This window comes from Antechinus flavipes, chromosome 6, assembly GCF_016432865.1.
Source record: "Antechinus flavipes isolate AdamAnt ecotype Samford, QLD, Australia chromosome 6, AdamAnt_v2, whole genome shotgun sequence".
Lineage (NCBI taxonomy): Eukaryota > Metazoa > Chordata > Mammalia > Dasyuromorphia > Dasyuridae > Antechinus > Antechinus flavipes.
In genome coordinates, this window is record NC_067403.1 from 145835873 (window position 1) to 145856864 (window position 20992).

Below are 20992 nucleotides of genomic sequence, written 5' to 3' on the forward strand. Positions count from 1 at the left end.
CAGCTAATGTGGGTAAGTTTTGGCTCTTGAATTCAATTCTTCCCGACTTGGAGTTGACTATTTATCATGACATTTTTGTTTTCTTTATTTGTAAAATGACGTTGGATAATCTTATCTTTGTGGCCACATTAAGACTAATTCTAGAGGTCTGAGATTTCCTCAAGACTTAATATCATGAAAAGGTTGGTTCATATTTAGCCTCTAGTTATTTTTTCATTGGCTTTTGCCTAATGTATTCTGAGAAACTTGGTTATTATATTTAATTTTGGGGAGAAGGGATCTTTTGATTGTAAAGCTCTCCTTTCTAACCAGACTTCCCTTCTTCTCTCTCATCATGTTTTCATATTCCTTGAGGGGAATGAGAATATGTGAATGTTACTTGATTACACAAGTTTATCAAGGGGGCATGCTAGGTCTTAAAGTATGACGTCAAATGTCTTGAGGCCATTTGAACCCAGATGTGTACTTAATGGAGTAAATGAAAAAAGAAGGGAGAACTTGATTAGTTTTTAAGGGAGAAAGCTAAAAATAAGAGAAATAAATAACTTTTGGGACATGTATCAATTATCTCACAAGTGTCAGGAGAAATACTTTGATTTTTTTTCTCATGTGAGGGTTTATTGAAGTGATTATGGGTTTTATTTTTCATAGGATTCTCCATGGGAAATATTAGGTTAAATTCCATAGAGGAGGGAAATAAAATTTCCATGTACAAGGAACCTAATGAGAGAGACCTTACTTTTTTGTATACATGTAGCTGGCACTTAGTTATAAAATTCTAAGTAAAATCACACACAATACAAAATAGTTATAGAATAACAGGAAAGAGAAATGATGAAAAGCTTTGTCCCAATCTAAAGTTACAATACTGAATGACATGCAGGAGTTTGTTGTGGTCATTGTTTTAAGAAATTTAAACACTTTCTATTGGAAAGAAAGAAAACACTTTCTATTGAAATGTACCAAACTGTTAGGGCATCATTTTGGAGTTGTAGAGATATTCAGCAAATAATGGTTTGTTGGAGTTCAATTTCATGAAGAATTTCAAATGCCAGAATGTAGAAGAGCTAACCATTGGTGAATTTTACTTCATTTTGTCATATAGTCATGCCATCTTCCTTCGCATTTTATTTCTGCTACTTTCTCCAAAGGTACTAGTGAACTCTTCCTTGCTTAATTCAATGGCTTTTTCTCATTACTAATTCTCCTTGACCTCTCTGCAGACTTTGACATTGTTTGTCACTCTCTCCTCATTGATATTATTTTCTTCTGGGTTTGGGGGATTGTGTCCTAATTCTCCTCCTACCTACCTGATCACTCCTTCTGAACTCTTTTGTTGACTCCTCATCCAGAACATGCTTCCCAACCATCAGTATTTTTTAAGATTCTCTCTCAGACCTCTTTCTCTTCTCCCTTCACATTATTTTTCTTTGTGAACTAATCAGTTCCCAGGTATTTAATTATTTTACTGATCATTTTCAGATCCACCTATCCTACCCTGATCTCTCTGCTGACCTCACAGTCCCAAGTGTCTTTCAGACATTTTAAACTCAACATTTCTAAAACGGAACTCAAGATTTTTATTGCTAAAGTTTCCCCTCTCCTGCCTCTATGTCACTCTTCAAATCAATGAATTCTTCCATGTCACCTTTAGGATCAAATACAAAATGCTCTGTTTGACATTCAAAGCTATTTATAACATAGCTCCTCCCTCCCTTTCTATTCTTTTTAATACTTCTCAAACACGTACTTCAAAGCTTCCTTGCTGTTCCATGAACAAGGCATTTCATCTCTTGACTCTTGGCATTTTCTCTCACTATCCATCATGCCTGGAAGGATATTCTTTCTCAGCTCCTGCTGGCTTCCTTGGTTTTAACTATAAACTCTCCCTGTTCTTGATTCTAATATCTTTTCTGCTATTTCCTATTTAGCTTGTATATAGCTTGCTTTGCATATATTTGTTTTCCTGTTATCTACCCCATTAGATGGTTAGTTCCTTGAGGGTAGGGACAGTCTTTTTTTTTTTTTTTTTAAATTCCTAGTGTAGAACATTGTGCTTGTCACATAGCAGGTTCTCAGTTGATTTGTGTTTTGTTGATTGATTAAACTTATACTCATAAATAATTATAATACTAATAAATAATATCATCCAGGTTTTTATTTCCATGGTAGTTTTTGATTTGTGGATAAAATACCTTTCTCACTGTTCAAACAGTTTATTTTTTCTGGATAAGATGTTTTATCATATAACTGCTCTACTTGTAATTATAAAAGATATGTTCATCCTTTCTGGTTGTATGCTAATAGGTTTAGTGGTTCCTTTCCTTCTGACAAACTGTTTTATAATTTATCTGAAATTCGTAACAATGAAACTTCTCAGACTTGAATTTTTTAAAAATGTATCATTATTGTATTTTTGCTTGTATTTGTTCTCTCTTTTTTTTTTCCTCATGGAAGGATAGGGTTTTAGTAAGAGAACTATTTAAGTAAAAGATAATTGTACTTTAGTAGTTTTTTTGTGATGACCGCGTATTTAAAATCAGCTGGAGTCAGGAATTCAGGTTAAGGGAAAAATCTTCAATCTTTATTCTCAGTAGAGGTGAAAAAGGATTGTGATAGCAATATGGGCAGACAGGAAGCGCCAACTAGCAGAGGGGGATTGAAGGTGAAAGGCGGTCGCGATAGCAATGCGAGCAGCTGTGTCAAGACGCCAGCCAGCAGTCTCTCTTTCTGTTTCCCTCTCCACTCCCCTGCCTCCACCCACCAAAAACGTCATTTTCTATACAACACATCAGGACTTGCACAAAGAGTGGGTGGCGCCATTTTTTCTCCAAGCTTATATATTAATAGAGTATGGTCCAATTACTATTTAGCCTCACGTGCTTGGGACCTCAGTGCATCAACTCAAGCCTCAGCCCATTACAGTTTTTGACTTCTTTTTCGACAGTGTTAGCCAAAGATAATTTGTCTGAAATTTAGATGTATCTATACTTAGCATGGTTGCTTTGGGGACTTGCTTTATTTTGCTTTTTTCAGAAACACCTTGTAAAATTTGGTGATTTTTTCCAAAGTCAGCAATCCATGCTGAGTTGTATGAGTTATTTGATTATCCATTTGGTTGCATTTTGTGTGTATGTGTGTGTGTGTGTGTGTGTGTGTGTACATGTGTGTGTGTGAACTATCACTGTTTTCATAGTATTTTATACTGTTATAATGATTTATGTGTGTATTTGAGGAATGAAGTTTCTTATGAGAGTAAAAAAACAAATTCTTTTAAATAGGACCTTTGAGTGGTTGCATATGGTAAACATTCTTGATACTGTAGTTGTGCTGGGATCATGACAATGTAGGAAATAACATTTTTAAATCTAAGGCATCAAAATGCATTAAGGAATGAGAAACAGCAGTGGAGAGTGAGAGGGCCCTCCTGCTAGTTAAGGAAAAGTGGTTTTCAGTTCTATTTTCTATGCTGACTGTGTGACCATGTATAAGTCACTTGACCTCACGGTACTTCTATGTGATTCTTGAAAAAATTATAGATGATTAAAGGGAAGGAGGGAAATTTGGAACACAAAGTTTTGCAAAAATTGTTGAAAAATGTTGTTGAAATTGTTGAAAAATTATCCATGTATATGTTTTGAAAATAGAAAGCTTTAATTAAAAAAAAAAGAAAGGGAAAAGGTTACAGATGATTTTAAAATCAGCATCAAGTCAGGAAATATAAAATCATGGGATGGAAGGATTATAGTGAAGAGGAGAATTGACTTTGAAAAAAGTTTTAACTACCTCCCTCAAATAGAAATCTCTTTAAAAATACCTTTATATATCATAGTTTACTATGAATTAAAAATAGATATTTCAATCTATAAAGAATGTAATGTCTGCATGAAACTGTGAACTTAATATATAAAAACAAATATTAAACTTAACTTGAATTGTACCTGTATCTCCCTTTTGTACTATTTTATTCTCTCTTCATTGCATTTTAAAATATTTCATTGATATGCTGTTCTTTCTTTTGTTTATTTGTCACTATCACTACTTAAATTTTTTTTAGACCTTTTCTTTCTTCTTTCATATATCATTCTTACTACCTTCCTGGAAGCAGTTAGGTACTTCAGTGAATAGATCATTTGACCTGGAATAAGGAAGACCTGAATTAAAATGTAGCCACAGACACTTACTAGCTATGTGACCCTGAGCAAGTTACTTAACCTGTTTCCTTTAAAAGAAGCAGCAAATCACTTCAGTAGTTTTTACTAAGAAAATCCCCTTGATAGATAGCATTGGTATACTACGTTCCATGGGGTCATAAACAGTCAGATATGACTGAACAAAAACAATCACAACAATTACTATCTTTCACCCTCAATAAAGACTTTCTCTTCAGAAACAAATAGTTTGGAATTTATTGGATGTCAGTATTAGAGAATATATGTGTATCCCTACAAAAAGTAGAGAATTCCCACATCAGTGAAATCACAGATCTGGAAAAAACAAATAAACAAGCCAGCAAATAAATAAATGCACACATACAATGCATATGTGTGTATATGTGTAAATATATAAAAATGTTGTATGTACATTTATTGGTTTAACTGTCATTCCACGGAGTTGAATATAAATGCCTTGAAAGCATAATCTGTCTTTGTCTAGCACAGAACTTGACTCATAGGTGCTTAATCAATTCTTGTTGATTGATTTATTGATACCTTTGTGGCTGAATTTACCTCCTAATGTCAAGAATTCTAGTTTTCTTTGTTTTTTATCCCTGGTCCATGAAATTGATTATAGTCATCTGAAGCCATGAATTGGATTGCTGCCCCCTTTCCATGGTGATTGTTTTCTCATCTTTTATGTTGATATTTGTCTTCTTATGGCATACCTGCTACTCATTGTAATGTCTGTCATAGGGAAAATAATGTGGTCAATTTTCTTCTTCCTCCCTCCATGTTCAGTTTAAATCCCCCCTTTTCATATTTACAGACTTTTACAAGTGTAGGAATCTCTTCCTTTCTTTCTCCTTCCCCTATCATTAAGATTGGCTGGAGCAACAAATTGTGGCTAAGAGGTTAACCACTAGCATGAAACTCCATCAATTCCTTATTTTAAGTCATGGTCCATAAATCTCAATCCCATTCTCACATAATTTGTGAATCAGATTTTTCTTGCTTCTAAAACCTTCCTTTCAATTCTAGTTTCTCTAACATTTAAAATGGTGATAGTGTTAATAATTCCACTTTATATCTTTAAGAGTTTCTGGTTTTTGCCCAGTGTTTTTCAGGTTTTTCTCCCTTCACTCAGCATAAATACATGTTAGACTTTCCAGGCTTTTCTGAAATCAGCCTGCTTATCATTTCGTATTGAATAATAATTCTATTACATTCATATATGTATATATAAACATTCTATTATATTTATACATCATAACTTATTCAGCCATTCCTCAGTTGGTAGACATTGAATCAATTTCCAAGTTTTTGCCATCACAAAAAAAGACTGCTACAAATATTTTTGCACATGAGAATCTTTTCCCCTCTTTTATGATATTGGTCTGGATCAAAGGGTATGCACAATTTTATATCACTTTGGATATATTGCTCTCCAGAGTGATTGGATCAGTTTTCAACTGACATTGAATTAGTGTTCCAGTTTTTAGGTGTGGGAAGAATCTGAAGTAGCAATTTAGGGTGGTTGTAGTGATAAGACCTTGGACAGAAACAGAAAAGTTTGGAGGAAGGACAGGCAAAACAGAGAAGATAATGAATTTGAAATGTCTTTTGTACAAAGAGGCGAAGTTTTGCAAAAGAAAGTTGGAGGTGTGGGAGCTCTGAAATGTAATGAGGAAAGATAGAGAAATTTAGGAATTATCTTCATAGAAATGATAACTCAACCCATGAAAGTACCCCTGGGTGCTCCCAGAAAAGAGATTATAAAATGAAAAGAGCTTTAAAACATAATTTGTGCAATAAGGACCTTTGATTTACAAAGCCTGGAGTTTCAATGACCAAAATAATGAAAAAATGAGCAATTATATCATATTAATTTTGTTTTCCTAAGAGAGATTTGTGAGTTAAATATCCCTGAGGTTCTGTTAAATGTGTTATTTTTGTAATGTGTTAAAAATTAAGGTGTTGCCTATGTGCATTTTTCTTCAAAGCTAGTGTCTCAAATGTAAATAATTTGAATTATAGATTTATTCATATTTCATACATTTTAAATAGATGTACTATTATTAAGATGAAAATGGCACATATGAAATCAGATTTTCAGATATCTATTTTATATCAGCAGCTGCACGTCTTTGTGGATGCCAGTGTGCCAAGTTCTCCTACTTGATCCTCAGATAAAGTTGCATCAAACAAAACTATGTTTGTGCAGGATGATAGACCCGTTACATTTTACTGTTGCTTAAGGAAAGAAAGTTGAAAAAGAGTTCAGTTCTCAAACAAGTTTCTGACTCCTCCCAGTGACTCCAACAAGAGGATTTGCTTCTGCAGGATCACAGAATCAACACTTGCTTCCTGAATTGGCCCTTCATTCTTCCTTCATATGCACTTTGAAGAAAGAAAACTCTTTTGCTTTGTTAGAAATGTATGGAGTTCTTTTAAACTAGAGACTTTATGAAAATTCTAAGATATTTTAGGGGAAAAAAGATGGATGCATCTTTACATTTAAAAAACATTGCCTTTTAGCAAAGATCAAGAATACAGTCATCTATCCATTCTTTTCTGTATGCTTGATCAGGTAGCATTGTGGAAAAGCAGGGAGAATTTTAGTGCTGATATAGCTTGATGTTCTGGGGTTTATTCCAGAATGGATGGGATTATTTCAAGCCAACCAAATATACATTTTCTACTTTGAAGGATTATCTTAGGTTTTACTACTCTGTTGACTTAAGTAGAGCTTTAGCTCTTCCAAAATAACTGACACTTTACGACTTGCCATTCATTGTGCTGCCTTAATGAGAATTTTATTCTTTAGATTTGGGAAGGAAAGATGAAGAGAACTGTTACTCTGGAAATTCTGATTAATAAGGATGAACTGATTGCTGAAGTAGAAATGATGGTAATCTTGGATTGAACTCCATTTTTAGAATTCATCATAATAGCTGAGGGAATGTCATATATAGTGTGACTGGAACCTTTGATTTGAGGGGTATATATTTTGAAAAAAAAACAAAACAAAACCCAAACTCCAACTTCTGTTACTTTGCTTGAAATACTGAAGTCTTATGCAATCCTAATAATTTTTATTAACTTTTTTAAAAACAGCATTTTCTTACAAGTACCTTTTTAAAAAAAATCTAGAAGTTTGAGCAGGGTCTTGTGATATAATTTAGCAGAAAAATGGGCCTAAGAAAGATATTCTCAAGAATAGCATTCATTGAAAAGACTGGTGAATTTCTTTATTTCTTAACTGGAATGAAATTTTATAAATTTCTTCTTTAGGGCTAATCACATAGTGGTTAACATTTTTTATAGTTTTTCCCCTTTGTATATTTGTAGTGATTATGAATCACTTCACTGCCATTTTATTTAAATCTTCCTATGCTTCTCTGAATTCTTCATATTCGTGTTTCTTTTCTTATATACAACATTCACCAGCTTCCATTCAAAATGTGGCACTCCAAACCAAATGCAGTATTTCAAATAAGGTTTTATATATATATATATATTATATATATATATATATATATATATATATATATATATATATATATATATATATATATATATATATATATATATATAAATAGATGGCCTTTCCTGTTATTTTTATTTGAGGAAATATTAGAGAGAAGTAATATAACAATCTAATGGAGAGAGGATATATGATACGTGTGTTTGTGTATGTATATATATATATATATATATACATATATATATATATATTATATATATATATATATATATATATAAATAATACACACACACAAATACTAGGAGAGTATTAGAAGAACTAGGGTAAATGCTGTATAAATCACTTTTACTTGATGAGGAGAATGGAATTAGGGAAGGTGTCAAGGAGCAGGAGACATCTTTATTGATCTTGAATGAGCACAGAGATGGAAGAAATCAAGACAAGAATGGAGGATATAAGATTTGTATGAGATGAAGACTGGAGCTAGATTTTGGAGATCTTGAACATTGTGATAAAGTATTTATAATTTTTTCTTTAAGCACAATGATGTTTTAATAGAGGCTTTACACATAGGTTACATTCATATTTTAGGAATATTGCCTATTCAGAAGTGTAAAAGGCAGTTTATTGAAGATAGACCAGATACAAGATTCTTCTTTTTTGTTATTGTTGCCATTTTTGAATGATATATTCACTGTCTGAAGACAGATTGACAGTGGGAGATTATAAAAACTAATATTTAAAGTTTACAAAGTACATCATTTTGTCTCTTTTGATTTTCACAAATTTTTTATGAGATAGACATGTTGTGCATTATCTACATTTAACAAAGGAGGCCCTGAGAGGTTATGTAAAATTGCTTGGAATCATAAAGCTAGACAATGAATCAGTAAGCATTTATTAAGCACCTATTATGTATACAGCAAAAATTGTATTGTTGACATTACTAAGAAAGGCCAAAGTAAGTCCTTGCCCTGGAAGAACTAGTAAATATCTGAGGCAGAATTTGAACTCAGGTGTTCTGGATTCCAACTTCAACTTGATCATCCTATTGTGGTATTGTAAGAGATGTTTTGGAGCTGGAAATAATAGGATTTGGTCTCTAATTATATGAAGAAGGAGAGTCAAAGATGATTCTAAGATTTTATGTCTAGCAGGAGAAGATAATGATAAATGTTGAAGGGGGTGTGGGAAAACTGGAATACTAATGCATTGTTGGTGGAGTTGTGAAGTGATCCAACCATTCTGGAGAGCAAGTTGGAATCATGACCAAAGGATCATCAAACTGTGCATATTCTCTTCATCCAATGGTGTCATTACTGGGTCTGAATCTCAAAGAGATCATAAAAGAGAAAAAAGGACCCATATGTGTAAAAAATACAGCACTTTTTTTTTTTATAGTGGCAAAGAACTGGAAATTGAGTGGATAACTAATAAGTATCATACTAATAAGTCTGAGAGTGGCTGAATAAGTTATGACATATAAATGTAATGGAATGTTATTGTTTTATAAGAAATAATGAGCAGGCTGATTTCAGAAAAGCCTGGAAAGACTTACATGAACTGATGTTGAGTAAAGTGATTAGAACCAGAAGAATATTGTACACAGTAACAACAAGATTATGTGATGATCAACTGTGATGGACTTGGCTCTTCTCAACAATGCAGTAAAATTCAAGGCAGTTCCAGCAGACTTGGAATGGAAAATGCCATCCACATCCAAGGAGAAAACTATGGAGACTGGAATGTGGATCAAATTAGTTTTTTCTTTCTCATAGTTTTTCCTCTTTTGCTTTGATTTTTCTTTCACAACATGACAGGTATGGAAATGTGTTTAAAAGAATTGCATATATTTCACTTATATCAGATTGCTTGCTGTCTTGAGAAAAAGGGAGTTAAGGGAGTGAGGGAGAAAAAATTGGAATACAGTCTTAAAAATGAATGTTGAAAACTACCTTTAAGTGTATTTGGAAAATAAAATACTATTGAAGAAAAAAGATTATGAGATTAGGAGACAAGCATAGTGGTCATGTGGTACTAAGATATAGAAGACTAAATGTTTATTGAATTTGAATGTATTGAATTATCATTTATATCTGTTCAGGGGAACACACATTTATTTTCTTCAACTACATATAGAAGTGGATGAAGAAATGAATAAGTGGAACTTAAAAGGGCCAAATTGCCTTTGGGAAATTAGATAGTTCTTTTAATGATCCCAGGCTTCTCCCTCAAGCAAAAGGTTATGTTTTTTAATGTCAATATTCTATGAGTAGAACACTTCAATTTCTGAAAAGGGAGGGTAACTTATAGGACATAGTTATAAGCAAGTCACAGAGAAGGAATTATAAAGGAAAACTTTATCATACTGAAAATGATATCATTTAAATATCAATGAAAAATTGTATGATGGAAAAAGAAAATGTGAGGATGAAGGAAAACATTTGATATGTAGCACTTATATCCTTGATATGTCAAGAGAAGGAAAATTCTAAACTCTTCAACCCTACTATGTTTTAAAATTCTCTAATAGTGAAAGTATCCCAAAGGACAAAGCTGTCCCAGGATGGACAGGCATGAGTGGGTTTGATCCTATAACATCATGGGGAAACACTTACAATAGTGAAAACATAGATCCCATTTAAGTACTGCCTATGCAATAAATATTCTTTTAGGCTGATTTTGTAGAGTGCTAATTATATTAAAAATTTCAATGAAATGTTCTAGTTCTTATAACTTATGAAGGTAAGAACTAAATTGATGATTTCTCCCTATTATATAAGTAACCATAAACAGCATCTATTTTTATGGATGGTACTGCTTTTAGATCATTTTTTTCCTTTTTTTTCATTTCATTTTACATTTCCCTGAGAAATTAAGTTATTAAGAGCTAGAAATTTGTTGATAAAGGTGCTAACCCAAATATTACTGCCATAGTATGAATGGAGACAAATTAGTTTGTGTACTTAATGACTGATATGGGAATTACATAAGGAAGAAAAATGTGGATCTCTAGAGTGTAGAAAATGCCTCTTTTCTATAGTTTAGACAGCAATATACATTTACTATTTGGTACTTTTAAAGATAGGTTTAAAAAGTGTGCTTTTTTTTTCTTATTCCAAGGTTTTTTTTTTTTTTTTTTTTTTTAAATAATGCTCCCTTATATGGCTTTTATTGTTATAAAGTTTTTGTCTGTGTACTTTTAGCTTTTAGAGAAAAATTTAAAAGTAAGCATAAGAACTATTGACTCAAAGATGTTAATTTCATTTGTATTCATATTCTTGCCCCTTTTCTTCTCCCACACCCCTAATCTGGTTACTGGAAATCTTGATGAGGGAAAGGCACCACTGAAGGACTTTTAAACACATTTTTGTATTCTTAGACTTGATCCTTCTCTATAGTAGAGGAATGTGTTCTTTTTCTTTGCCTTTCAGTTACTCTCTGAATATGACTTATTATCAACAAGAGGATCTGGTTTTAAACATTAGTTCTGCTACTTAGATTCTTAGATTACCTCATGGCTATGGGCTGGCCTCAGTTTTTGTTTTCGTAAAATGAAAGGATTGTATTTTTTTAATGTATATTTTATATTCTTATCTCAAGTCCATGGTACTGGGCCAACTGCTTTGTCAGTTGTCTATATTTTTCTGTGTATTTATAGCCATTATATGTCTGTCTATGTTTATATAGTTATTGCTATATATCTATAGCACCTACATATCTATATTTGCATATGTACATCATATATATAATATATATAATATATATATAATATATATATATATATATATATATATATACACACACATACACACACACACACACACACACATATATATACCTCTACCTACACCTCTATTGGTGCTTATCTATGTTTGCATTTTTATCTGGATCTTTCTCTGTACCTCTTTCTATAGCATTTGTATCTGTATATAGAGTAGAGCCAATATTGGATCTTCAGAACATTAATAAAGTGAGCAGTTTGAATAATCAAATTGTGTCATTGGTCAAATTATATCACATATGGTATATGCCTTTCTTTTTATTTTGTCCAAACTTAATAATGTAAAGATCCTTTTGTGAAACTATCAGTTTATGTTATCTTAACATCTCTGAGATTGAGTGTCTTTTTTTTTGTAAAATGACATGGTTGGACCAAGTGGTTCCTGAGTTCCCTACTTGTTCAGAATCTAGAGTCCTATATCTAAATAACAGAGCCACTTTTTGAACCTAAGTCATCTGACTGAATCAAATGAATTTTCTAAGAGTACTTGGTTAAGAGGTATAGTAGATAATACCACAGAGATTTTTTCTAAAACACCACACCCATTTTGTGGTACTAGAGAAGTGGAAGGGACTCATTAATGTCATACATTTTCATATTGATAAGTATTGTACTAGAACAAATCAGTTGCTTAGACAATTGTTATGTCTATTGCAAATAGGTAATAGTTTACTTCTAGCTGAGGGTGTCATACTGCTTAGTGCTTCCTATTAGGAAAAAAAAAGCTACTAGAAGGTTACTCTGTAAGGCAGACATAGGGACAAATTTGAAGGAAGGCATACCAATGCCTTTATAAACAGCATTTTTAAAGTATTTATTTTATATGTATGGTACTGTGCTGGCTTTGAAGAAATAGTAGGAAAAAAATTCCTTTTTCTGCATGACCTTTAAGCATAGCATATTTCTAGGTTGCATATCTTTACTGTTTTAGTATACAAAACAGACTGTATACTTTGGTTTTCATAAATGCTCTTAGTAGTGTTATAAAGGGGCAGAGTTTTGTTTAGCTTAGCTTTGGTCTTCATTAATTCTAATGTTTCTGAATTCCTCAGATAGTCAAGATTTTAATGCCATCATCTTTGACGTTTCTATCACTTCAATACCCATTTTCTCCTCATTTTCTTCCATTCTGGCTTTCCCTCTCACCATTTTACTAAAAGCAATCTATTTTTTCAAAGTCCTCACCATTTTTGATTTCTCTTGTTACTTTTGACCATTGGCAAAAAATACTTTTTTCTCTTTTTGACTTCAAAGACTCCACCCGTTTGGATTTGCTCCTCTCTCTGTTCCTTTACTGGTTCCTTTTTTTTTTTTTTTGTCTCTAAACTATTCTGTGATAATCCCATTTTTCCCCCCAGATTTTAGCTATTGCCTCTAAATATGTCTCTTTTAAACTCCAGAGAAAGATCTCACATGCTTACGATTATTTATTGGCACATACCATTGGCACTTAAAATCCAACATTTTTAATGTCAATATTTTTCTTCTATACCCCAAATTTGTTTTCATCAGATTTTATTATTTTTGTAATTGACATTCTTATTCATATAACCTGCCATGTTCAGGATCTTAAATGGCTTACTTTGAACTTTTCCCTCAATAATATCCAATCAATTTACCAAGTTTTGTCCATTTTACCTCTTCAGTATCTCTCATATTTATGCCCTCCTCTCTGTTTCTGCTTCTCCCACCCTAGTATAATCTCTTTATATTCATTGCTAATATTAGGGCACTTGGCTCCTAACAGATTTTCCTTTCTCTGCCTTCTTTCCACTCAAATCCATTCTTCATATTCCTTATTGACTGAGTAATCTTCCACATGCATAATAATAATAATTACATAAGACTCTAAAGGTTGCAAAGCAATGTTTTGGTCATCACAACAAATACAGTTCTTGGACATAGTTACACCAATTTTTATCTGTGAGAGAATGGGACTGTTAAAGTTAAAAATCTTACCTAATGTTCTATAGTTGGTTAAGCATTTGCTGAAGATTCAAAGTAAAATTTTGGTAATATTTAAATCCATTCTGTGCCATATTGTTTTTGTCCAAATTTGGGTAAGTTAATCTTTAGCTCAAAAATCTTTAGCAATTTTATATTGCCTGTGAAGAAAAGATTAAACTCATTTGTCTGGCATTCAAGGTCCTCCACAGTCTTAAAGAACTTTTCTATTCTTAAATCACATTGCTGACATATATGCAATCTATGTACCATAGAACTTCTTAGAAGAAATGTCTTCTTTTCTAGCTTTATTGAGCTTGTACCTAGCTCATGTCATTTCCTTCTGAAACCTTCCCTAAACTCCTTTTCTCTTAGTAATGATGATCATTGCACCACACAACTTCTCTAAAACCCTTATATCATATCGTATATTTGTTTAGGGTCTCAGAATCACAGAACTGAAAATCAAAGTGGAACCTCTCTAAATCCAACCCCCTCCTCTCCTAGTTTCTGCCATGAGGAAACTTGAGGCCGAGAACTTAGATGATATGACCAAAGTCATATCTTTAAAAACAAGGGAGCTGAGATTTGTTCCCAGGCCTTCTGACTCCAAATTCAATTCTTTCCACTGTACCATGGAAATGGTATAATCTTTATGTAGACAGTTACCCTGTTTTATTTGAAGTTTGTATTTCTGTCAGCATCTAGTATGATGATTTGAATACAGATGATTAAAAATATTTTGTTGAATAGTCCTTTTTCTCCTCTTAGAATTTCATTCCTGCATGCTCTTGCTCTTGCACTCAGTCTTTGTTTGCAAAAATGTTTCCTGCCAAATGTTGGTAACTTGGTAGACAAGTATTTCTTTTCTTTATTTCCCCTTAATGGAAGAGGGAAACCCTAGGCTTTTCTGGTATTCTTCAGTCATAATGAGGCTTTGCAAATGCCTGAGTCCAAAAAAATACCAGTACTTTGTACTGGCATGCTTTTAAAGACAGCAGCTCCAATCCATATAGCTTTCAAAAGTAGAATGAAAGATTTATAGTTTAGTTTTGGGGAAAAGGAAATTTGATCCTTATACTGAGTGTATTTTCTGCAGTTGCTATAGCTGATTTTATTCTTCATTTGTAGATTAGAAAGTGATAAGGATAGACACTCTACCTACAACTCAACAGTGGCATTCAGAATTTGTCCTAGTACCAGGTAAGAGAACCTTTCACATGTGGAATTGGGTAGCAATGTTTTCATGCTGTCTATATTTGTTGGAATATTCATCTGTGAATCTGTGCTACCATTTACTTGTGTACTGCATTTTGCAAAATAAATAAATAAATAAAATGAATGGAATTTGTGGAAAAATCCCTGAAGCACTTGTGTTTGTTGTTTTCACTCTTGGAGTTCTCCATTTGTCTGCCAGCTGGTACTGATCTGAAGGTGTTAAGGCTATGAGTGATTTGAATTCCTGGAGGGGGCTAGTGAAAGGCAAGTACACAGAGTCCAGAGGTCAATCAGAATGAACCACTAGACTTTATTTATGACTTTCAGAAAGGGTTTTTATTTGCTCTCATTTTCAAATGCACCAACAGAAGCTAGAACAACAGGTATGAATTCACTACCACTCCTCTTTGACAAACACTTTTTTTTTTTTTTTTTGGGAATTCCAGTATCTGTGAACACTTAGTGTTTGAAAGACATCTTAAGGTCAGGAGATAGATAAAATGTCTCTTCCAGCATTTAATATGTTACTATCATAACCTGTTTCTTCTTGTTTTCAGAGTAGAGTATGGTATGTTTCTATATGCATATTGCATTATATACCTCCCTCCCAACCCAATAAATGAGAAACTGGGAGAGTTTGTTGTAACAATTCTATACAGTAAGTATTTATCAGTGCCCATTGTGTCCTCTGCACTAAATTGACTCATATGGTGATACTATATGAGACTATTTCAAAGACTAGATTTTTTTCAACCTTTGAACAACTCTGAAAATACCCAACCTTATTAGAACTTTATTTTCTCATCTGTAAAATTAAAAGTATCAGCTTGATTGACCTCTTTCTTTTTGTTTTTTGTTTTTGCTTTTTCAGCTCTTAATTCAAGATTCTAGTTTCATGTGGCTTTAAAAGATAGTATATAAATAAGTGTCATAATGTGATATAGGGAAGAATTACTTGTATAGTGAGTAAGGGAGCAAATTGTCAAAGACTGGGGCCCAGGAAGGATTTTCAAGGCCAATGATTCCATGCCCTTCATCTTATAGATAATGAGACAGACTCAAGAAGTTGAAATGACCTATACAGGGTCACATGGCTAGGAAGTATTTGAAGCAGGGTTTAAATGTATATCTTTCCAATTTCAAGTTCAGTGTCTTATTCACTAGAGAGTTATTTTGGCAAGTCATCTTTAAAGTTATATGGGAAAAAAAGTTAAGGAGGATGGTGAGAACAGTGAAAACATGAAGAACAGAATGATTAAAATGAGGGTTATGGAAATAAGCCTGGATGTATGGGGACTATAAGGAGATAAATTCCTCATCAGAGTAGAGTAGAAAATATTTGTCAGAGTGAAGTGTAAGAGAAGACTGAAGAGATTAACTTGGCAAGAAGAGCATAATGAAAATTTTGATTTGATCCAGTGTATAACAGAGAGTAATTGTAGATCTTGAGTAGGGAACCAAATATGTCAATCCCCATTGGATGTGTGCATATTTTTTTTTAGTACTTCAGTAAGAAATGTTACAAATTATTGCATTTATTTTAAGATGAGTGTGGTGGTTGTGTATTTAAAATCAGCTGGAGTCAGGAATTCAGGTTAAGGGAAAAATCTTCAATCTTTATTGAAGTGAAGAGGTGAAAAAGAATTGCGATAGCAATATGGGCAAGAAGGATTGTGATAGCAATATGGGCAGCTGTGACAAGAAGCCAGCTAGCAGAGGGGGATTGGAGATGAGGGGTCACTGCAATAGCAATGCGAGCAGCTGTGACAAGATGCCAGCCAGCAATCTCTCCTTCCGCTTCCCTTTCCATTCCCTTGCCTCCATCCACCAAAAACGTCATTTCCTATACAACACATCAGGACTTGCACAAAGAGTGGGTGGGGGCCATTTTTTCTCCAAGCATATATATTAATAGAGTATGGTCCAATTACTATTTAGCCTCACATGCTTGGGACCTCAGTGCATCAACTCAAGCCTCAGCCCATTACAGATGAGTGCATATTTATGTTAATAATTAGTTTTTAAAGGATATTAGCATCATTTTTAAGATTTCCCTTTTTATGTTTTTATTTTTAATTTTTTTCCTTTATTTTTTATTACAGCTTTTTATTTTCAAGACACTAATTTTTTAACATTGATCCATGCAAAACCTTGTGTTCCAAATTTTTCCCTCCATTCCCCTGCCCCCTCCCCAGATGCCAAGTAATCCAATATATATTTTAAAAAATTATTATTTTTAATCAGCCAAAGTTACTGGATAACTTGATTTTAAAAAGTACATATGAAGAGAGAACATTTATTTTGAGGGGAAATGGATGTATCTCTGCTTCATTCTTGGTATTTTGGAATATGATCCTTTGCCATATGTATATGTATTAAGCATGATCTTTCTATCCACACATAAAAGCTGTCCAACAATATTCCTTCATTGTAAATGCTAATTTGTGAAGGACAAGAGGTTATTTTGGTCAGAAGCTAGCCTTAAAAGATAATTAATGTTGGACTTGGATATGTTGGGGAAAATGATACCTTTGCCAGAAATCATTATGTATGTAGCTAAGTTAGATTTGGAATGAAATATGAAGGATGTTCCAAATTAGGAAAAGCAGAGTGAGAATGGAAAAGTTCACTTTGATTTTGGGCTCCAAATACTCTCAAGATGTATGCCAGGAGGTTCTTCCTCCAAGTCATCTTAGAAATGTCTAGAAAAGGGGAATGGAGCCAAGATGGCACAGAGGACACACATTTCTTTCTGACCTTCTCTTACAACCCTCAGACTAATTCACAAATTCAGCCTCTGAATTAGCTCCAGACTGGCAGAATCCACGAATATTGGGAATGCAACAAATTACCAGCAGAAGATAATTTCAAAAATTGCCAGAAAAGGTCTGTTTCAATCAGGCACACACCAAGGGAGGTGGGCCAAGTGCAAGAAGGATGAGCATAGATGCTAGTTAGGCATTGCAGACCCAGAATGGTGGGAGCTCTGTGTGGCAGAGAAGCTATAGGGAGGAATCTATAATAGTGTTGGTTATTCTGCTCTGGCTGCAAGCCAGTAGATCAGCAGAGTTATAAATCATCCAACACAAACACAAAACGTAAATAGTGAACCCCGGAATGCCAGAATCTCAAGGGACCTGGCCATACACACCCAGCACCAGGAGTAAGTCAGCACAAACTCAGTGCAGTTGCTGCTTATAGAGAAAGCTGAAGCTTGTAGAGGAAGCTTGGAAAACTTCTCCAGCCCTAAAAGCAGGCCTCAGCATTTTTTAAAATTAGTAAAAAAGCAAAGAGAACTCTTACCATAGATAGTTTTTATGGTGAAAGAGAATAACAAATTTCAAACTCTGAGGAGACTAAAGGCAGACTATCTCCAGATGAAGCCCCCAAAGATGATATAAATTGGTCCCCACACAAGGCCCTCCTAGGAGAAATTAAAAAGGATCTTAAAAGAGAGCTGGAAGAAAAATGAGAAAGGAAATGAAAACTTTGCAAGAGGATTTAGAAAAAGGCATATAACTCATTAAAAGATAGATTTGACAAAATGGAAATAGAAAACAATTCCCAGAAAAACATAATTTGTGAAACGGAAAAAGAAAATAATTCCCTGAAAAACAGAATTTGTGAAATGGAAAAAAAATACAACTCATTTAAAAATTCAACTGGACAAATACAAAAAGAAGTAAAAAAAGTAAATTAAGAAAACCATTCACTAAAAATCAGAACTGAACAAATGGAAATGAATGACTCAATGAGACATCAAGAATCAGTCAAGCAAATCCAAAAAATTGAAAAAAATAAAAAAAATGTAAAATATCTCATTGGGAAAACAACTGACCTAGAAAACAGATATAGTAGAGACAGTGTATGGATTATTGGACTTTCGGAAAGCTAAGATGAAAGAAAAAGAGCCGACACTATTTTTCAGGAAATCATCAAAGAGAACTGCCTGGATGTCATAGAATCAGAAGGTAAAATAGCCATGGAAAGAATTCACCAAACATCTCCTGAAAGACACTCCAAAATTAAAACTCCAAGGAATATTGTTGCTAAATTTCAGCACTATCAGACCAAAAAAAAATAATTATAAGCAGCCAGAAAAAAGCAATTCAAATATTGAGCAGCCACAATAAGGATTACCCAGAACCTAGCCGCTTCCACCTTAAAAGATTGTAGGTCCTGGAATCTGATATCCTGAAAAGCAAAGGAACTTGGAATGTTGCCAAGAATAAATTACCCTTCCAAACTAAATATTTTCTTTCAGGGAAGAAGATGGACATTCAATGAAACAGGTGAATTCCATTTATTCTGATGAAAAGACCAGTGCTGAACAGAAGATTTGACTTCCATATATACAACTCAAGAAAAGCATAAAAAGGTAAAGAGAAAAAAAAAACTTGAAAACTGTATCACTTTTATATGTATACATAGAGAGTGCATATTTAACTTGATTTTTACTGTTATAATATCTTTTTATATTATGTGGAAAGGGGGATGTAATGGAAATAAAGGAAAATGAAGGCAAAGTGAGGGAAATTGCATCTCTGGAAGAGGCAAAGAAAACCTTTTATAATAGAGGGAAAGAAGGGAAAGGGATGAACAACCCTCAGACTATGTGTGAATGTGTGACTCTTACTCTCATCAGATTTGACTCAGAGAAAATATTAGACTTATTTGGTTCCACTGGGAAACTTTTCTCACCTTATAAAAAAGTGGGAGGAGAAAGGGGAAAAAGAAAGGGGTGGAAGGGAAAACAGAAATAGTAGGGGAAAATATAAGAAAGGGGGAGGGACTTTAAAGAGGGAGTGCTGCTTGAGGCAAATAGTGCTCATAAGTAAAATACCAGGGAGGAGGGAAAGGGTAAAAGGAAAGAGAAAAGTATAATTTGGGGTTAATACCATGTCAAGAAATATGGAATTACTACATTCAACTATAAATGTGAATGGGGTGAACTCTCCCATAAAGCATAAGTGAAGAACAGACTGGATTAAAAGCCATAATCCTACAATATGTTGTTTATGTCTGTTAAAGCAGAGTGATACATGGAGAGTAAAAGTAAAAGGCTGGAGCAGAATCTGTTATACTTCAGGTGAAGTAAAAAAAAAAAAAAAGAAGCAGGAGTAGCCTTCCTGATCTCAGATCAAGCAAAAGCAAAAAATTGATCTAATTAAAAGAGATAAGGAAGGAAATTATATCTTGCTAAAGGATACCATAGATAATAATGCAATATCAATGCTAAACATATGCACCAAGTGGTATAGCTTGGAAATTCCTAAAGGAGAAGTTATGAGAGCTGCAAGAAGAAATAGACAGCAAAACTATAATAGTGGGAGATCTCAACCTTGCTCTCTCAGAACTAGATAAGTCAAACCACAAAACTACTAAGAAAGAAGTTAAAGAGGTAAATAGAACACTAGAAAAGTTAGGTATGATAGATCTTTTGAGAAAATTGAATGGAAATAGAAAGGAGTACACTTTCTTCTCAGCTGTTCATGGAATTAACCATGTATTTATTTGGATATAAAGACCTCAAAATCAGATGCAAAAAGGAAGAAATCGAAAATGCATTTTTTAACTCACAATGCAATAAAAACTACATTCAATGAAAGGACCAGGGAAAATAAACCAAAAAATAATTGGAAATTAAATAATCTCATCCTAAAGAATAAATGGGTGAAACAGCACATCATAGACACAATCAATAATTTCATCCAAGAGAATGTCAACAATGAGAAGACATAACAAAATTTGTGGGATGTAGCCAAAGTGGTAATAAGGGGAAATTTTATATCTCTAGATCTTACTTGCATAAAATAGAAAAAACAAAAGATCAATAAATTGGGATTGCAAGCAAAAAAAAAAGCTAGGAAAAAAACAAATTAAAAAACCCCAAAGAAATATGAAACTTGAAATTCCAAAAATAAAAGGAGAGATCAATAAAATTGAAAGTAAAAAAAAACTATTGAATTAATAAAACCAAGAATTGTTTTTATGAAAAAACCAACAAATTAGCTACACCTTTAATTAATTTGATAGGAAAAAGAAAAATCATTGTTAGTCTCAAAAAGGAAAAAGGAGAACTTTCCACCAATGAAGAGGAGATTAGAGCAATAATTAGGAATTCCTTTGCCTAACTTTATGCCAATAAATTTGACAACCTAAGCAAAAACAAAGGAATATCTATAAAAATGAAAATTGCTCAGATTACTAGAAGAGGAAATAAATTGCTTAAATAGTCCCATTTTAGAAAAGAAATAGAACAAGCTATTAATCAACTCCCTAAGAAAAAATCCCTAGATCAAATATATTTACATGTGAATTCTACCAAACATTTAAAGAACAATTAACTCCAATGCTATATAAACTATTTGAAAAAAATAAGAATTGAAGGAGTCCTACCAC

General features: G+C 33.2%; 1 long non-coding RNA gene across 1 annotated transcript in view; it reads left to right on the forward strand.

Moving 5' to 3' along the window:
* LOC127539720 (uncharacterized) overlaps positions 1 to 20641 on the forward strand; it is an 88737-nt gene extending 68096 nt beyond the window's left edge. The window contains exons 2-3 of the long non-coding RNA XR_007948025.1: positions 14504 to 14575; positions 18855 to 20641. This is a non-coding gene — a long non-coding RNA (uncharacterized LOC127539720). The remainder of the gene's footprint in view (positions 1 to 14503; positions 14576 to 18854) is intronic.
* Positions 20642 to 20992: the final 351 nt, after the last annotated feature.